The sequence below is a fragment of the Manis pentadactyla genome, chromosome X (genome assembly GCF_030020395.1).
Source record: "Manis pentadactyla isolate mManPen7 chromosome X, mManPen7.hap1, whole genome shotgun sequence".
Classification (NCBI taxonomy): Eukaryota; Metazoa; Chordata; class Mammalia; order Pholidota; family Manidae; genus Manis; species Manis pentadactyla.
In genome coordinates this window covers 48083689-48100594 of record NC_080038.1, presented here as the reverse complement: position 1 = coordinate 48100594, position 16906 = coordinate 48083689, and the positions used below count along the sequence as shown (strand labels likewise).

The following is a 16906-nucleotide window of genomic DNA, read 5'->3' as shown; positions in this document are numbered from 1 at the left end:
GGTATGCAGGGGAACAGTAATGGCGCAGTGACTGAAGGGGTCCAAGAGGATTTGCTGTTTTGTTGGGTTTTTTGGAGATAGAGATTACACTTTGATTGTGTGCATGTCAGTGTATATGCAGTGATTCTGTTAGTGCAGGTGGAATTTAGATGCTTGTTATTGGCAACCTTATGTGCCAGGGACTGGGTAGATCAAAATGAAACTTCCCTAGTACACTGAAACTTGCTCAGTGTCCTTTGTATTTCTCCAAGTCCTGTGTGCCTAGAGGTAGGGGGGCCACTGATGGGAATGGTGGGTGCTTTGGCTTCTAAGGATGGTCCATTCCTATTTTTTATAGAGTGTGCTCAGCCTGGTCAAGGTTGCTGCAGAAGACCAAAAATTGACTTGTTTTTTTTCTGATATTTCTTGAATAATGAAGAAAGGTAAAGTATACTCTCTTTCCTGTTTATTTATGAATGAAGATATTGTCTTCCAAGGACACAGGTAGTGACAGGATCTGCTCTTTGCACACCCTCAGAGAGCAGAGGTTGAGCAGATAAAAAGCCAGACAGGATCCTGAGCTACCTTGTCACCTCTCAAGTTTCTCTCTCTCTCAGGCCCCCATTTAGTCCCATATCCCTGGAAGAACTGAGTGTCCACTTTTGTGTTCTCTTAGCACCTGACTCTACTAACAACCCCACATGATATTCTAGTTACATATTGTAGTGGTATCACCCAGGTCTAGATTTTTATCCTGCTCTGCCACTTAATAGTAGTAGTTTTGTAATGGCCAGCAAATTACTTAATCACTCAGATTTCTTACTGTTAAATTAGAATAATATTAATGATGACGATAGCTAATACTTATCATATGCCAGGTACTCGGAGTTCTTTACCTATTTGAGCTCATCTAATCCTCATAACAACTCTATGAGGTGAGGGGGACTATTAATACTCTCATTTAATAGATGTAGAAACTGAGGCACAGCAAGGTTAAGTAACTTGCCAAGGTTCACACAGCTAGTAAGTGGCAGAGGGGAGAGAGTCAAATCCAGGCAGTTTGGCTCCCAAGTCTGTACTTTGAATTTCTGTGTTATGGTGTCTCTGAATACTGTACAGAATGCCCTGATTTGTTGTGGAGGTTACATATGATAATATATGTATAATTCATAGCTCAGTTTTCTCAATTCCTTTTCTGTTGGCTTCACATTCACCCATTCACTCACTATCCACTTACCCTGCTTTATTAACTTGATGGCACTTACGAAACTTTGGGCACCATCTGTCTCCCTCTCGAGACTGTCTGCTCCATGAGGGCAGTGTGACTGTTCTCAATCAATATTTACTGAATTGATGGACTTACTTAGCAAATATTGAGGGCCTACCATGTGCCAGGCTCTGTATAATTCATCTTAATCTTGAGACCTAATGCAAGTGTCCTTTTCACTAAATCAGCAAAGTAGCATTCAGGACCCATGGTCACAGGTGATAGTTACTGAGATGGTGCAGCCAGAAGCCTGATTTTCATCTTTCTGCCTTCCTGATGTGAGGAGTCACCTAGCTAAATGAATGTTTGTTGAATTGGGTCGAATAATAAAGTAAGACTGGGAGATGGATTAGGTGAGGCCTAATGGTGAACAAGATAGATGCTGTCAAAAAAAAAAAAAAGATAGATGCTGTCTACTAAATGTAGTAGGGGCAGATATGTTGAATGTAGTGGGGGTAGATAGCAAGTAAATGGGCAGTTGCAAGTCTGTGTTGTGAGTGCTGAAATAGGGATGGTGTGTCGTGGGTGGGGGGTGCCTGAGCAGCAGGGAAGAGGAAGAACCAAGGATGTAGTAGGCCCAGGGAGCCATGTGTGCTGAGACCACGAGACTGGAAAGAACATCGCACTCAAGAGTCCAGCTGGCTCTTTAGAGCAGGGCTAGCTTCATGGGCATGTGACCACTATAGTCACACAACCTCATATCTGGAAGGAGGCCCCATGCTTGAGGTTTAATGCCCTGTGGTGGTTTTGACATTCTTAATTTTATCTTTGAATTTCTGTTTTTTTTTTTTTTATTGAAGGGTAGTTGACAACAGTATTACATTACATTAGTTTCAGGTGTACAACACAGTGATTCAACATTTATATACATGATAATTCTAGGTACCAGCTATCACCATACCAAGTTGTTACAATATTTCGACTATATTCCTTATGCTATACATTACATCCCGGTTACTTATTTATTTTACAATTGGAAGTGTGTTTATATATATATATATATATATATATATATATATATATATTTGTGAGGGCATCTCTCATATTTATTGATCAAATAGTTGTTAACAACAATAAATTTCTGTATAGGGGGGTCAATACTCAATGCACAATCATTAATCCACCCCAAGCCTAATTTTCGTCAGTCTCCAATCTTCTGATGCATAACAAACAAATTCTTACATGGAGTACAAATTCTTACATAGTGAATAAGTTACATGGTGAACAGTGCAAGGGCAGTCATCACAGAAGCTTTCGGTTTTGTTCATGCATTATGAACTATACACAGTCAGTTCAAATATGAATATTCATTTGATTTTTAAACTTGATTTATATGTGGATACCACATTTCTCTATTATTATTATTTTTAATAAAATGCTGAAGTGGTAGGTAGATACCAGATAAAGGTAGAAAACAGAGTTTAGTGTTGTAAGAGAGCAAATGTAGATGATCAGGTGTGTGCCTGTAGACTATGTGTTAATCCGAGCTAGACGAGGGCAGTAAACATCCATGTATGTAGAAGATTTCTCTCAGAACATGAGGGGGGAGGTTCTAAGCCTCACCTCTGCTGCTCCCTATTTTCTCACCAGATGGCCCCCTGCGACTGTGCCTGTCTTAGGTTGTTCCTTCCTTGAGGAATCTTACCCGTCTCTGGCTAACCAGTCATCTTCCGGGGCCATACAGGGAAATGTTAAGTTGGTAAGTGAGAGAGAAGCCTTATTGTTTGAAAAGGTTAGCTTTTTACTTCTTTGCATATTTATGCCCTGTGGCTTCTATGCCCAGCATTTGTCTTGAGGTGTCTTTACCACTTGGAAGAATTATGATACTCGGTAAATTCGACATGTGGCACGAGTTCTATTTAAAGGTTGTGATTAGGTAGGAAGAAGAAAAGCTATAGAAGTAGCAGGCAGAAGAAAACCTGGGAAGATTGATTATTTCTTTGACATATCTTCTTGTAGAGTAACTTCAGCATGTATAGGTTTTAAACTACTAATTAAATTGTGCACACACATTAACATAATAGGAATATAGTTACCTAACCAAAGCATACCTGTAATTACCAGCCATCTGCAGTGAAACCAAGAAAACCAGTTAGGCACCTTAGGCATTTGTGAAAACTTATCTATGATATGGTGGATATTGTCCGACTGAACTTAAACAGTCTGAGAGAATTCAGATAAACTAGAACACCCCATTCCTGGGGACTGTTCATATCCCATATGTTCTTTTAACAATAAATAGTCTGTGGTTGTAAGATTTTGGAGTGCTACAATTTGCACTTCTCCTAATTCTTAGTTTAGTTCCAACAGTATAGATCCAGTCAAATTTGTTGTTTTACTGTATGCACAGGCCAGCTTAGATATCTCCTTCTTCATTCCCATGGCAAGTCCAGGAACTGGTGGGATGAGTGCATCTACAGCTGTAGCAGTGCGTGGATCTTTGTTGGAGTTTTTTTTTTTTGCTGATCATCTTCTGTCATGAGTCTTCCCGACAGTGCTGATGTTGGAAGTTCTTTTTCATATCGTATCTTAGTTCATTTTTGGGGTAGCCAAATTAGGCTTTGATCCTCTGTATAAACACAAAGAGACCCTTTGCCTACACTTTTATATGCCCTTTATATCATTGTGTAGAACTCATTAGAGGTCACCACATAGGAACTGCTTTTTTTTTTTTTAATCATTAATCTACACTTACATGACAAATACTTTGTTTACTAGGCTCTCCCCTATACCAGGTCCCCCCTATATACTCCTTTACAGTCACTGTCCATCAGCGTAGCAAACTGTTGTAGAATCACTACTTGTCTTCTCTGTGTTGTACAGCCCTCCCCTTTCTCCCACCCCGCTATGGATGCTAATCTTAATACCCCTCTTTTTCTGCCTCCCCTTATCCCTCCCTACCCACCCATCCTCCCCAGTCCCTTTCCCTTTGGTACCTGTTAGTCCATTCTTGAGTTCTGTGATTCTGTTGCTGTTTTGTTCCTTCAGTTTTTCCTTTGTTCTTATATTCCACAGATGAGTGAAATCATTTGGTATTTCTCTTTCTCTGCTTGGCTTGTTTCACTGAGCATAATACCCTCCAGCTCCATCCATGTTGCTGCAAATGGTTGGATTTGCCCTTTTCTTATGGCTGAGTAGTATTCCATTGTGTATATGTACCACATCTTCTTTATCCATTCATCTATCGATGGACATTTAGGTTGCTTCCAATTCTTGGCTATTGTAAATAGTGTTGCGATAAACATAGGGGTGCACTGATCTTTCTCATACTTGATTGCTGCATTCTTAGGGTAAATTCCTAGGAGTGCAATTCCTGGGTCAAATGGTATGTCTGTTTTGAGCATTTTGATGTACCTCCATACTGCTTTCCACAATGGTTGAACAAGTTTACATTCCCACCAGCAGTGTAGGAGGGTTCCCCTTTCTCCACAGCCTCGCCAACATTTGTTGTTGTTTGTCTTTTGGATGGCAGCCATCCTTACTGGTGTGAGGTGGTACCTCATTGTAGTTTTAATTTGCATTTCTCTGATAATTAGCGATGTGGAGCATCTTTTCATGTGTCTGTTGGCCATCTGTATTTCTTTTTTGGAGAACCGTCTGTTCAGTTCCTTTGCCCATTTTTTAATTGGGTTATTTGTTTTTTGTTTGTTGAGGCATGTGAGCTCTTTATATATTCTGGACGTCAAGCCTTTATCGGATGTGTCATTTTCAAATATATTCTCCCATACTGTAGGGTTCCTTTTTGTTCTATTGATGGTGTCTTTTGCTGTACAGAAGCTTTTCAGCTTAATATAGTCCCACTTGTTCATTTTTGCTGTTGTTTTCCTTGCCCGGGGAGATATGTTCAAGAAGAGGTCACTCATGTTTATGTCTAAGATGTTTTTGCCTATGTTTTTCATGACTTACATTCAGGTCTTTGATCCATTTTGAGTTTACTTTTGTATATGGGGTTAGACAGTGGTCCAGTTTCATTCTCCTACATGTAGCTGTCCAGTTTTATCAGCACCATCTGTTGAAGAGACTGTCATTTCGCCATTGTATGTCCATGGCTCCTTTATCAAATATTAATTGACCATATATGTCTGGGTTAATGTCTGGATTGTCTAGTCTGTTCCATTGGTGAATTTCTGTTTTGTATGCCAAGTCCAGTGGGGCAATGGAGAGTGTCCTGAGGCTTTAGTGGTCCTACCTCCCACTGACTCGCTACCTCCCCACACAGGTTCTCGGCTGGCTGCCTGGGGCACTGTGTGTGGGTGCAGGACAGTCAGGATCAGGTGTATGCACCCTGTGTCCTGAGTTACAGGTTGTGTCCCCTGGGTGCCTGTGAGGCCCAAGTGAGTATTAGAGTAAAGAGCATATAAGCCCCAAGACACGTTAAGAGAGAGACCATGAAAGAAAGGAAAAAACTTTTTTTCCCTCCTGTTATGTGAACAGGGGGCCTCTGGTTGACATTTGCACCAGGCCTCACAAAGTATATTCCCAACCCTGTGTGTGAGGGGCAAGAAGTGAGACCAGAGAGTCAAGGCCTTTCAGGCCTTGGTAAATTTGTGCTTTACCTTAAGAAAAATAGGAAGTCTTTGAGAGGTTTTGAGCAAGGGCTGATAGGATCAAATTTGTGTTTTTAAAACAATCACTTTGGCTGTACTGTGAAGGGCCAGCTGGGTCAGGACATGGTAGAGACCAGAGCCTAGTTAGGAAAGCAAGGTGGCCTAGATTAGGGCACTGAGGGTGACAGAAGGGCATATGTGATAGCTTATCAGGAGATAGAACTGATAGGACATGGTGATGACTCGCATGGTAATAACACCATACAAAGGACTTCAAATATACCAGTCACTATTCCAGAACACTTTATATAAATTAATTAATTTAATTTTGATAACTTTGTGATGGATGTACAGTTTTTATTCCTACCTTAGAGATAAGGAAACTGAGAGATAAATGGATTAATAACTTGCCCAAGAACCCATAGCTAGTAAGTGGCAGGCATAGCCAATATGGCCCTAAAGTCTAAGTTCTTGGCATTTGAATGCCTACTCAAGGTGTAGTGGAGGGAGAAGGTGAGAGGCAAGTCATCAGTGTCTGCCAGGTTTCTGGCATAAACTCCTGGTGAGGTTATGGTGCCAATTGCTATGAAGGGAAGCAGGTTTAGGGAGCCGGCAGGGGGAAAGATTGAATGTGGACATGTTAAATTTGAAGTATGTAATGGTCTATCCAGTGGAAATACCCAGGAGGCATCTCAAGGGAGGGGCGGAAACTCAGCAGAGAGATCTGGCTTGCAGTTATGAGTGCGTAGAGGGCACATGGAGCCCTGGGAGTGCAGGAGATCACCAAGGGAAAGTGAGGAGAGAAGAGTGCCCAGACAATAGGGCCTGGGAAACATAAACATTAAAGGAATGGGAAAGAGAAAAAGAGTGCACTGGGAAACAGAATAAGCTGCCTTTGAGACATAGGATCACATCACATCCCTACTTGTAGTCCTCCTGTGGATTTCACTCAGCTCTTCATTCAGGAAAGGCTAGCATCCTTTACAATGGCCTATAAGACCCTACTACATGAGCCAATTACCTTTCTGACCTATTATCATCCCCCTTGCTCTCTCTATTCTAGAATACTGTTCTCCTCTCTGTTACTTTAATAATCTAGGCATACTCCTTCCACAGGGCTTTTGTACTTGCTGTTCTCTATAAATGGGGTGCTTTTCCCCCATATTCATATGGCTTGCTCCCTTACTCCCATCAGGGCTTTATTCAAGTCATTTTGTCAGTGAGTTCTTCCCTGGCTTCCCTAACTAAAGTTTCAATATTATTGCTATTCCCCTAACCCCCTAACGTGTGTGTGTAGTTATATACACATACACATATGTATTCCCCTACCTGCTTTATTTTTTCTACTTAGCTCTTCTCACTAATATAAAATGTATTTCACTGATTACACTGATGTATATTGTTTCTTGTCTCTTTCCCCCACTAGAATGTCAGCTTCACAAGGGAAGGATTTTTGTATGTTTCATTCTGTGTCTTTGTCTCCCTAGCACCTAGTCAGGCCTGGCAGATGCTCACTAAATGTTAGCTAAAGGAATGGACACCAGGCAAATGGAGTGTTATGGAAAGCAACGGTAGAGAGCTTGTCAAGCAGAGAGAGCATAGGGTCAGCACTGTGGTAATGCTGCAAAGAGGTCAAGTGAGATAAAGGAGAGAAGAACTTACTGCATGTATCAATAAGGTCAGGACATTGATGAGATCTGTTTTAAGAAGGTGGGGACTAAAATCAAACCACAGCAATAGATGAGAAAGTGTACATAGAAAATCTAAAAAAATTTTTATAGGTTTGGTTCTGATAGAACTTCTCTGAATACTACCAGGTAGGTAAAATAGGGAGACTTTTCACTGTTTATACTTCTGTACCTTTTAAGTTTTCTACCATGTATAACAGATACCTATTCAAATAAAAGTCATTATGAAGCTGTATAGGTTTAAACAGAAGATATTTGTCTTTAAAGTGGCAGACGGGCAAACAGGAAGGAGGGTAGGTCTTACCTTTTCTTATTTGTAAAGATTGGTAAGCTTGTTTAAATGCTATTGTAAAGGAAAAGGCAAAGGGAGAGGTTGAAGATACTGCAGAAAGAAGGGATAATTGATTAAGAAGGTTAAAAACAATGATGTGATTTTAGAAAGAAGGAATGATAGTTCTTTTATTGTAACAGGAGGGAAGGATGGGTGTGCAGAAGGCCATTCATTTGATGTCACAAGTTGAGGTAGTTCCCATCTGATTGCATCATTTTGTCTAAGTAAGGGGTATGCTCATTTGCTAAGAGTGAAGAGGGAGGTAGTGGGTTAGAGATTTGAATAGCCACTGGGTAATGGAAGAGAGAACTAAGTAGGAAAATATAGGAGGATTATCAGGCAGTGTTATCTGATATATTTTTAATAGACTTTATTTTTAGAGCAATTTTAGGTTCACAAATTGATTGGAAGGTACAGAGATTTCCCATATGCCTCTTCCTCCTACATGTATAGCCTCCTCTATTATCAACGTCCCCCACCAGAGTGGTGCATTTGTTACCATTGACAAACCTACATTGACACATCATCACCCAAAGTCCATAGTTTACATCAAGATTTACTCTTGTTGTTGTACTCTGTGGATCTGGACAAATGTATGATGACATGTAGCCACCATTATAGCATTTTAGTATCAGACAGAATAGTATCACTGCCCTAAAAATCCTCTGTGCTCTACCTGTTCATCTTTCTCTTCTCCCATAACCCCTGGCAACCACTGATCTTTTTATGTCCCCATAATTCTGCCTTTTCTAGAATTTCGTATAGTTGGAATCACATACAGCCTTTTCAAATTGGCTTCTTTCACTTTGTAATATGCATTTAAGTTTCCTCTGTGTCTTTTCATGGCTTGATACCCCATTTCTTTTTAGCACTGAATAATATTCCATTGTCTATATCTACTACAGTTTATTTGTCCATTGTTATTATGTCTTACTGAAGGACACCTTAATTGCTTCCAAATATTGGCAGTTATGAATAAAGCTGCCATAAACATCCATGTGTAGGTTTTTGTGTGGACCTAGTTTTCATTTCTTTTAAGTAAATGCCAGGAAGCTTGATTGCTGGATCATATGGTAAGAGTTTAGTTTTGTAAGAAACCGTCAAACTGTCTTCAAAGTGGCTGTACCGTTTTGCATTTCCACCTGCAAAGAATGCGAGCTCCTGTTGCTCCACTTCCTTACCAGCATTTGATGTTGTCAGTGTTCTGGATTTTCTGGTAGGTATATAGTGATACCTCGTTTTAATTTGTATTTCCTAAAGAGATATGATGTGGTGCACCTTTTCATGTGCTTATTTGCCATCTGTATATCTTCTTTCATGAGGTGTCCGATCTTTTGCCTGTTTTTCAGTTGCGTTGTCTGTTTTCTTATTGTTGAGTTTTAAAGAGCTCTTTGTACATTTTGGATAATAGTCCTTTATCAGATACATCTTTTGCAAATATTTACTCCCAGTCTTCAGCTTGTCTTTTCCTTCTCTTGGCAGTGTCTTTCACAGAACAGATTTTTAATTTCAATGAAGTCCAGTTTATCAATTCTTTCTTCCATGGATTGTGCTTTTGGTGTTGCATTTAAAAAGTCATTGCCAAACTCAAAATTAGGAGTGTTATAGCCTTGCATTTTACACTTAGGTCTGTAATCCATTTTGAGCTCATTTTTGTGAAGGGTATAATATTTGTGTCTAGATTAATTTGTTTGTATCTGTGTGTCCAGTTATCCCAGTACCACTCGTTGAAAAGGCTGTCTCTGCTCTATTGTATTATTTTTATTCCTTTGTCAAAGATCAGTGGACTGTATTTATATGTGTCTGTTTTTGGGCTCTCTGTTCTGTTTCACTGATACGTATGTGTTTTCTTTCGTCAATATCACACTCTTGATTACTTTATAGTAAGTCTTGAAGTTGGGTGGCAACTTTGTCCTCCAACTTTATTTTTATTCAGTATTGTAGAGATGATCTCAAAGTCTTACTGGAGAGTGAGGGGGACATCTACCCCAGCCTATCCTTCAGTGATAAGGGTATGGGAAAATGTACAGCTTCTATCAGACAGGACTCTAGCACAGTGCTTCTTAGACTTTCTGTAGCAAAAGACCAGGGAGTTTGTTTGTTTAAATTTCTGATCGATAATGGACCAGTCCTTTTGTAAAATAGAAAATAAATTACCAGAAAAATGTTACGGACAGAGAAGTTATACAAACTGTAAGCACTGTTTTTGTTTATTTTGGTATCATTAATCTATAGTTACGTGAGGAACATTATGTTTACTAGACTCTCCCCATCACCAAGTCCCCCCAATGTACCCCATTACAGTCACTGTCCATCAGTATAGTAAGATGCTGTAGAATCACTACTTGTCTTCTCTGTGTTGTACAGCCCTCCCCGTGTCACTGCCCACATTATACATGCTAATCGTAAGGCCTCCTTTCTTCTAACCCCCCTCCCTCCCTTCCCACCCATCCTCCCCAGTCTCTTCTTTCCCTTTGGTAACTGTTAGTCCATTCTTGGGTTCTGTGATTCTGCTGCTGTTTTGTTCCTTCAGTTTTTCCTTTGTTCTTACATTCCACATATGAGTGAAATCATTTGGTACTTGTCTCTCTCCCCCTGGCTTATTTCACTGAGCATAATACCCTCTAGCTCCATCCATGTTGTTGCAAATGGTAGGATTTGTTTTCTTCTTATGGCTGAATAATATTCCATTGTGTATATGTACCACATCTTCTTTATCCATTCATCTACTGATGGACACTTAGGTTACTTCCATTTCTTGGCTATTGTGAATAGTGCTGCGATAAACACAGGGGTGTATCTGTCTTTTTCAAACTGGGCTCCTGCATTCTTAGGGTAAATTCCTAGAAGTGGAATTCCTGGGTGAAATGGTATTTCTATTTTGAGTTTTTTGAGGAATCTCCGTACTGCTTTCTACAATGGTTGAACTAATTTACATTCCCACCAGCAGTGTAGGAGGGTCCCCCTTTCTCCACATCCTTGCCAGTATTTGTTGTTGTTTGTCTTTTGGATGGTGGCGATCCTTACTGGTGTGAGGTGATATCTCATTGTGGTTTTAATTTGCATTTCTCTGAGGACTAGTGATGTGGAGCATCTTTTCATGTGTCTTTTGGCCATCTGAATTTCTTCTTTGAAGAACTGTCTGTTCAGTTCCTCTGCCCATTTTCTAACTGGATTATTTGCTTTTTGTTTGTTGAGGTGTGTGAACTCTTTATATATTTTGGATGTCAACCCTTTATTGGATCTGTCATTTATGAATATATTCTCCCATACTGTAGGATGCCTTTTTGTTCTAGTGGTGGTGTCCTTTGCTGTACAGAAGCTTTTCAGTTTGATGTTGTCGCACTTGTTCGTTTTTGCTTTTGTTTCCCTTGCCGGGGGACATATGTTCATGAAGAAGTCAGTCATGTTTATGTCCAGGAGATTTTTGCCTATGGTTTTTTCTAAGAGTTTTATGGTTTCATGTCTTACATTCAGGTCTTTGATCCATTTGGAGTTTACTTTTGTGTATGGGGTTAGACAGTGATCCAGTTTCATTCTCTTACATGTAGCTGTCCAGTTTTGCCAGCACTATCTGTTGAAGAGACTTTCATTTCCCCATTGTATGTCCATGGCTCCTTTATCAAATATTAATTTGCCATATATGTTTGGGTTAATGTCTGGAGTCTCTATTCTGTTCCACTGGTCTGTGGCTCTGTTCTTGTGCCAGTACCAAATTATCTTGATTACTGTGTCTTTGTAGTACACCTTGAAGTTGGGAAGCGAGATCCCCCCTGCTGTATTCTTCCTTCTCAGAATTGCTTTGGCTATTCGGCGTCTTTTGTGGTTCCATATGAATTTTTGAACTATTTGTTCCAGTTCTTTGAAGAATGCTGTTGGTATTTTGATAGGGATTGTATTTAATCTGTAGATTGCTTTGGGGAGGATGGCCATTTTGACTATATTAATTCATCCTAGCCAAGAGCATGGGATGAGTTTCCATTTTTTGTATCTTCTTTAATTTCCTTAAGAGTGTCCTGTAGTTTTCAGGGTTTAAGTCTTTTACTTCCTTGGTTAGGATTATTCCTAGGTATTTTATTCTTTTTGATGCCATTGTGAATGGAATTGTTTTCCTGATTTCTCTTTCTGTTAGTTCATTGTTAATGTAAAGGAAAGCAACAGATTTCTGTGTATTAATTTTGTATCCTGCATGTTTGCCGAGTTCCGATATTAGTTCTAGTAGTTTTGGAGTGGAATCTTTAGTGTTTTTTATGTATAATATCATGTCATCTTCAAATAGTGACAGTTTAACTTCTTCTTCACCCATCTGGATTCCTTGTATTTCTTTGTTTTGTCTTATTTCTGTGGCTAGGACCTCCAGTACTATGTTGAATACAGTGGGGAGAGTGGGCATCCCTGTCTTGTTCCCGATGTCAGAGGAAAAGCTATCAGCTTCTCGCTGTTCAGTATGATGTTGGCTGTGGGTTTTTCATATATGGCCTTTATTGTGTTGAGGTACTTGCCCTGTATACCCATTTTTTTAGAGTTTTTATCATGAATGGATGTTGAATTTTGTCGAATGCTTTTTCAGCATCTGTGGTGATGATCATGTGGTTTTTCTCCTTTTTGTTTATGTGATGGATGATGTGGATGGATTTTTGAATGTTGTACCATCCTTGCATCCCTGAGATGAATCCCACTTGATCATGGTGTATGATCCTTTTGATGTATTTTTGAATTCTGTTTGCTAATATTTTGTTGAGTATTTTTGCATCTATGTTCATCAGGGATATTGGTCTGTAATTTTCTTTTTTGGTGGGGTATTTGGTTTTGGTATTAGGGTGATGCTGGCTTCATAGAATGAGTTTGGAAGTATTCCCTCCTCTTCTATTTTTTGGAAAACTTTAAGAAGAATGGGTATTATGTCTTCTCTGTATATCTGATAAAATTCCGAGGTAAATCAATCTGGTCCCAGGGTTTTGTTCTTGGGTAGTTTTTTGATTACTGATTCAATTTTGTTGCTGTTAATTGGTCTGTTTAGACTTTCTGTTTCTTTCTGGGTCAGTCTTGGAAGGTTGTATTTTTCTAGGAAATTGTCCTTTCCTTCTAGGTTTTCCTGCTTGTTAGTATATAGGTTTTCATAGTGTTCTCTAATATTTGTTTGTATTTCTGTGGTGTCTGTCGTGATTTTTCCTTTCTCGTTTCTGTTTCTGTTGATGTGTGTTGATTCTCTTTCTCTTTTAATACGTCTGGCTAGAGGCTTATCTATTTTTTTTCATTTTCTCAAAGAACCAGGTTTTGGTTTCATTGATTTTTTTTCTGTTGTTTTATTCTCAATTTTATTTATTTCTTCTCTAATCTTTATTATGTCCCTCCTTCTGCAGACTTTAGGCTTCCTTTGTTCTTCTTTTTCCAATCTCGATAATTTTGACTTTAGACTATTCATTTGGGATTGTTCTTCCTTCTTTAAATATGCCTGGATTGCTGTATACTTTCCTGTTAAGACTGTTTTTGCTGCGTCCCACTGAAGTTGGGGCTTTGTGTTGTTGTTGTTATTTTTTTTCCTTTTATTGCTTGATCTCTATTTTAATGTGGTCATTGATCCATTGATTATTTAGGAGTATGTTGTTAAGCTTCCATGTTAAGCCTCCATTTAGGAGCTTGTGTTAAGTAGTGTGTTGATGTCTCCTGAAATGAATGCATTGCATTCTATTTCCTCCTTTAATTCTGTTAGTATTTGTTTCACATATGGTGGTGCTCCTATTCTGGGTGCATTTATATTTATAATGGTTATATCCTTTTGTTGGATGGACCCCTTTATCATTATGTGAGCCTTTTTGTTTTCTTTCAACAATTTATTTGTAGTTTTATACATTTGTGGTCTGAAAAGTTGCTTGGTTGAATTTTAATCTTTTTGAATTTACTGAGGCTGTTTTTGTGGTCCAGTTTGTGGTCTTTTCTGCAGAATGTTCCATGTGCACTTGAGAAGAATGTGTAGCCTGCTGCTTTTGGACGTAGAGTTTTGTAGATGTCTATTAGGTCCACCTGTTCTAGTGTGTTGTTCAGTGCCTCTGTGTCCTTACTTATTTTCTGCCTGGTGGATCTATCCTTTGGAGTGAGTGGTGTGTTGAAGTCTCCTAAAATGAATGCATTGCATTCTATTTTCTCCTTTAATTCTGTTAGTATTTGTTTCACATATGCTGGTGCTCCTGTATTGGGTGCATATATATTTATAGTGGTTATATCCTCTTTGTTGGACTGACCCCTTTATCATTATGTAATATCCTTCTTTATGTCTTGTTACTTTCTTTATTTTGAAGTGTATTTTGTCTGATACTAGTACTGCAACACCTGCTTTTTTCTCCCTGTTGTTTGCATGAAATATCTTTTTCCATCCCTTGACTTTTAGTGTGTGCTTGTCTTTGGGTTTGAGGTGAGTCTCTTGTAAGCAGCATATAGTTGGGTCTTGCTTTTTTATACAGTCTTTTGTTCTGTGTCTTTTCATTGGTGCATTCAGTCCATTTACATTTAGGGTGATTATTGAAAGGTAAGTACCTATTGCCATTGCAGGCTTTAGATTTGTGGTTACCAAAGCTTCATGGTTATCTTCTTTACTATCTTACTGTCTAACTTAACTCGCTTATTGAGCTCTTATAAGCACTGTCTGATGTTTATTTATTTCTCTCCCTTCTTATTCCTCCTCCTCCATTGTTTATATGTTATGTGTTTTATTCTGTGCTCTTTTGTGTTTCCTTTGATTCATTTTGTGCGTAGTTGATTTTATTTTTTACCTCTTTTTAGTATTTAGTTGGTCTGCTTTCTATCCTGTGATTTTATTTTCTCTGGTGATATCTATTCAGCCTGAGGAGTTCTTTGCTTTAGAGCAGTCCCTCTAAAATACCCTGTAGAGGTGGTTTGTGGGAGGCAAATTCCCTCAACTTTTACTTGTCTGGGTATTGTTTAATCCCTCCTTCATATTTAAATGATAATTGTGCTGGATACAGCATTCTTGGTTCAAGGCCCTTCTGTTTCATTGCATTGAATATATCATGCCATTCTCTTCTGGCCTGTAAGGTTTCTGTTGAAAAGTCTGATGATAGCTTGATGGGTTTTCCTTTGTAGGTGACCTTTTTTCTCTGTCTAGCTGCCATTTAAACTCTGTCCTTGTCCTTGATCTTTGCCATTTTGATTATTATGTGTCTTGGTGTTGTCCTCCTTTGGTCCCTTTTTTTGTGAGTTCTGTGTACTTTTGTGGTCTGAGAGACTATTTGCTCCCCCAGTTTGGGGAAGTTTTCAGCAGTTATTTCTTCATATATACTCTCTGTCCCTTTTTCTTTCTGTTCTTCTTCTGGTACCCCTGTAATGCGGGTATTGTTCCTTTTGAATTGGTCACCCAGTTCTCTTAATATTGTTTCATTTCTGGAGATCCTTTTATCTCTCTCTGCGTCAGCTTCTGTATGTTCCTTTTCTCTGGTTTCTATTCCATTAATGGCCTCTTGTATCTCATCCATTCTGTTTTTAAGTTCTTCCAGGGATTCTTTGATGTCTGTAGTCTCCATCCCTACTTTGTCGGTTAGTGCTTGCATTTTTCTCTGCAGCTGCATCAGCATGGTTATGACCTTTATTTTGAATTCTTTTTCAGGAAGATTGGTTAGGTCTACATCCCCAGGTTCCTTCTCAGGGGAAGGTATCTGTGTGATTCTGATCTGGATCAAATTCTTCTGCCTTTTCATGATGATAGAGGTAGTTGTAGGGAGTTGGCATGTGTATCTGCTGGGAGAATGTCCCTTCTTTCTAGTTTGTGGCTTTCCTCTCCTGGGAGAACGGCTACCCCTAGTGGCTTTTTCTGGGCAGCTGCATGCAGACGGTGCCTCTGATTCTTGCCTGTCCACCGTGGAGGAAGCTCTGCCTTGTTGCTGTGGGTGTGGCTGCTTTCATGCTGCTGCTCAGCTATGGTGCGGCTGTGACCGAGGGGGAACGGGCAGGAGGCTGTTTATCTCTGTGAGGGTCCTCTGAGCTGCCCTGTCACTCAGGGGGTTAGGGATCCTGGAGTTCCCTGGGGTTCCCAGCTCCTGGGCTTAGTATGCTGGGATTCTTCCGTCCAGTTGTAAGGCCCCTGTCCCTTTAATTATTTCAAAAAGAACTCGCTTTTCTTTTGTCCCAGGGGCGCCGGCTGTGGAGACCTGCTCGCAGGTTTTCCTTTCCTGTTTCCCTAGTATCCAGCACACCATGCACTGTGTGTCTACGCTCCCGGTGAGGATGGCTAGGGCTGGGTATTTAGCAGTCCTGGGCTCCCTCTCCCTCCCTGCTCCCACTCCTCTCTTCCCGCCCGGGTGCTGGGGTGAGAGGCACCCATGGGTCCCGCTGGGCCACAGCTTGTATCTTACCCCCTTTGTGAGGCACTGGGTTCTCGCAGGTGTAGATGTTGTCTGGCTTTTGTACTATATCTTCTGGTCTCTCTTTTAGAAATAGTTGTATTTGTTGTATTTTCAAAAATATATATGGTTTTGGGAGGAGATTTCCTCTGCTCTTCTCATGCCGCCATCTTGGCTTCTCCCTTTAAGACTTTTAAAGTGCCTGCTTTTCTATTGTCCCAGGGGATCTGGCTTTGAGGACCCGCTTGCAGTCTCCATCTTGGATTTTACTTTTCCATTTCTCTAATATTCAGTACACCATGACATTTGTGTCTGTGCTCCTGGTGCAGATTACTAGGGCTGGTTATTTAGCAGTCTTGTGCTTCCACTCCATCCCCAGTCTGATTATTTTTCTTCCACCAGTGAGTTTGGGTGGGGGGAGTGCTCGGGTCCCGCTGGGCCGCAGCTTGTATCTTACCCTTTCGTGAGATGCTGAGTTCTCGCAGATGTAGATGTAGCCTGGCTGTTGTAGTGTATCTTCTGGTCTCTCTTTTCGAAGTAGTTGTATTTGCTGTATTTCCAAAAATATATATGGTTTTGGGAGGAGATTTCTGCCGCCCTACTCATGCTGCCATCTTGAGTGCCTCTCTCTCTTTTTACATTTTTAATGTGGTTGTTAGAACATCTTAAATTAAATTTTGCACTCAAATTACATTTCTGTTTGGCAGTATTGCTTTGGAATCTCTTATAGCATTGACCAT

General features: G+C 39.9%; 1 protein-coding gene across 5 annotated transcripts in view; it reads left to right on the top strand.

Annotated features, from left to right (window-relative positions):
- PHF8 (PHD finger protein 8) overlaps nucleotides 1-16906 on the top strand; it is a 177439-nt gene that overhangs the window by 31368 nt on the left and 129165 nt on the right. The window lies entirely within an intron of this gene.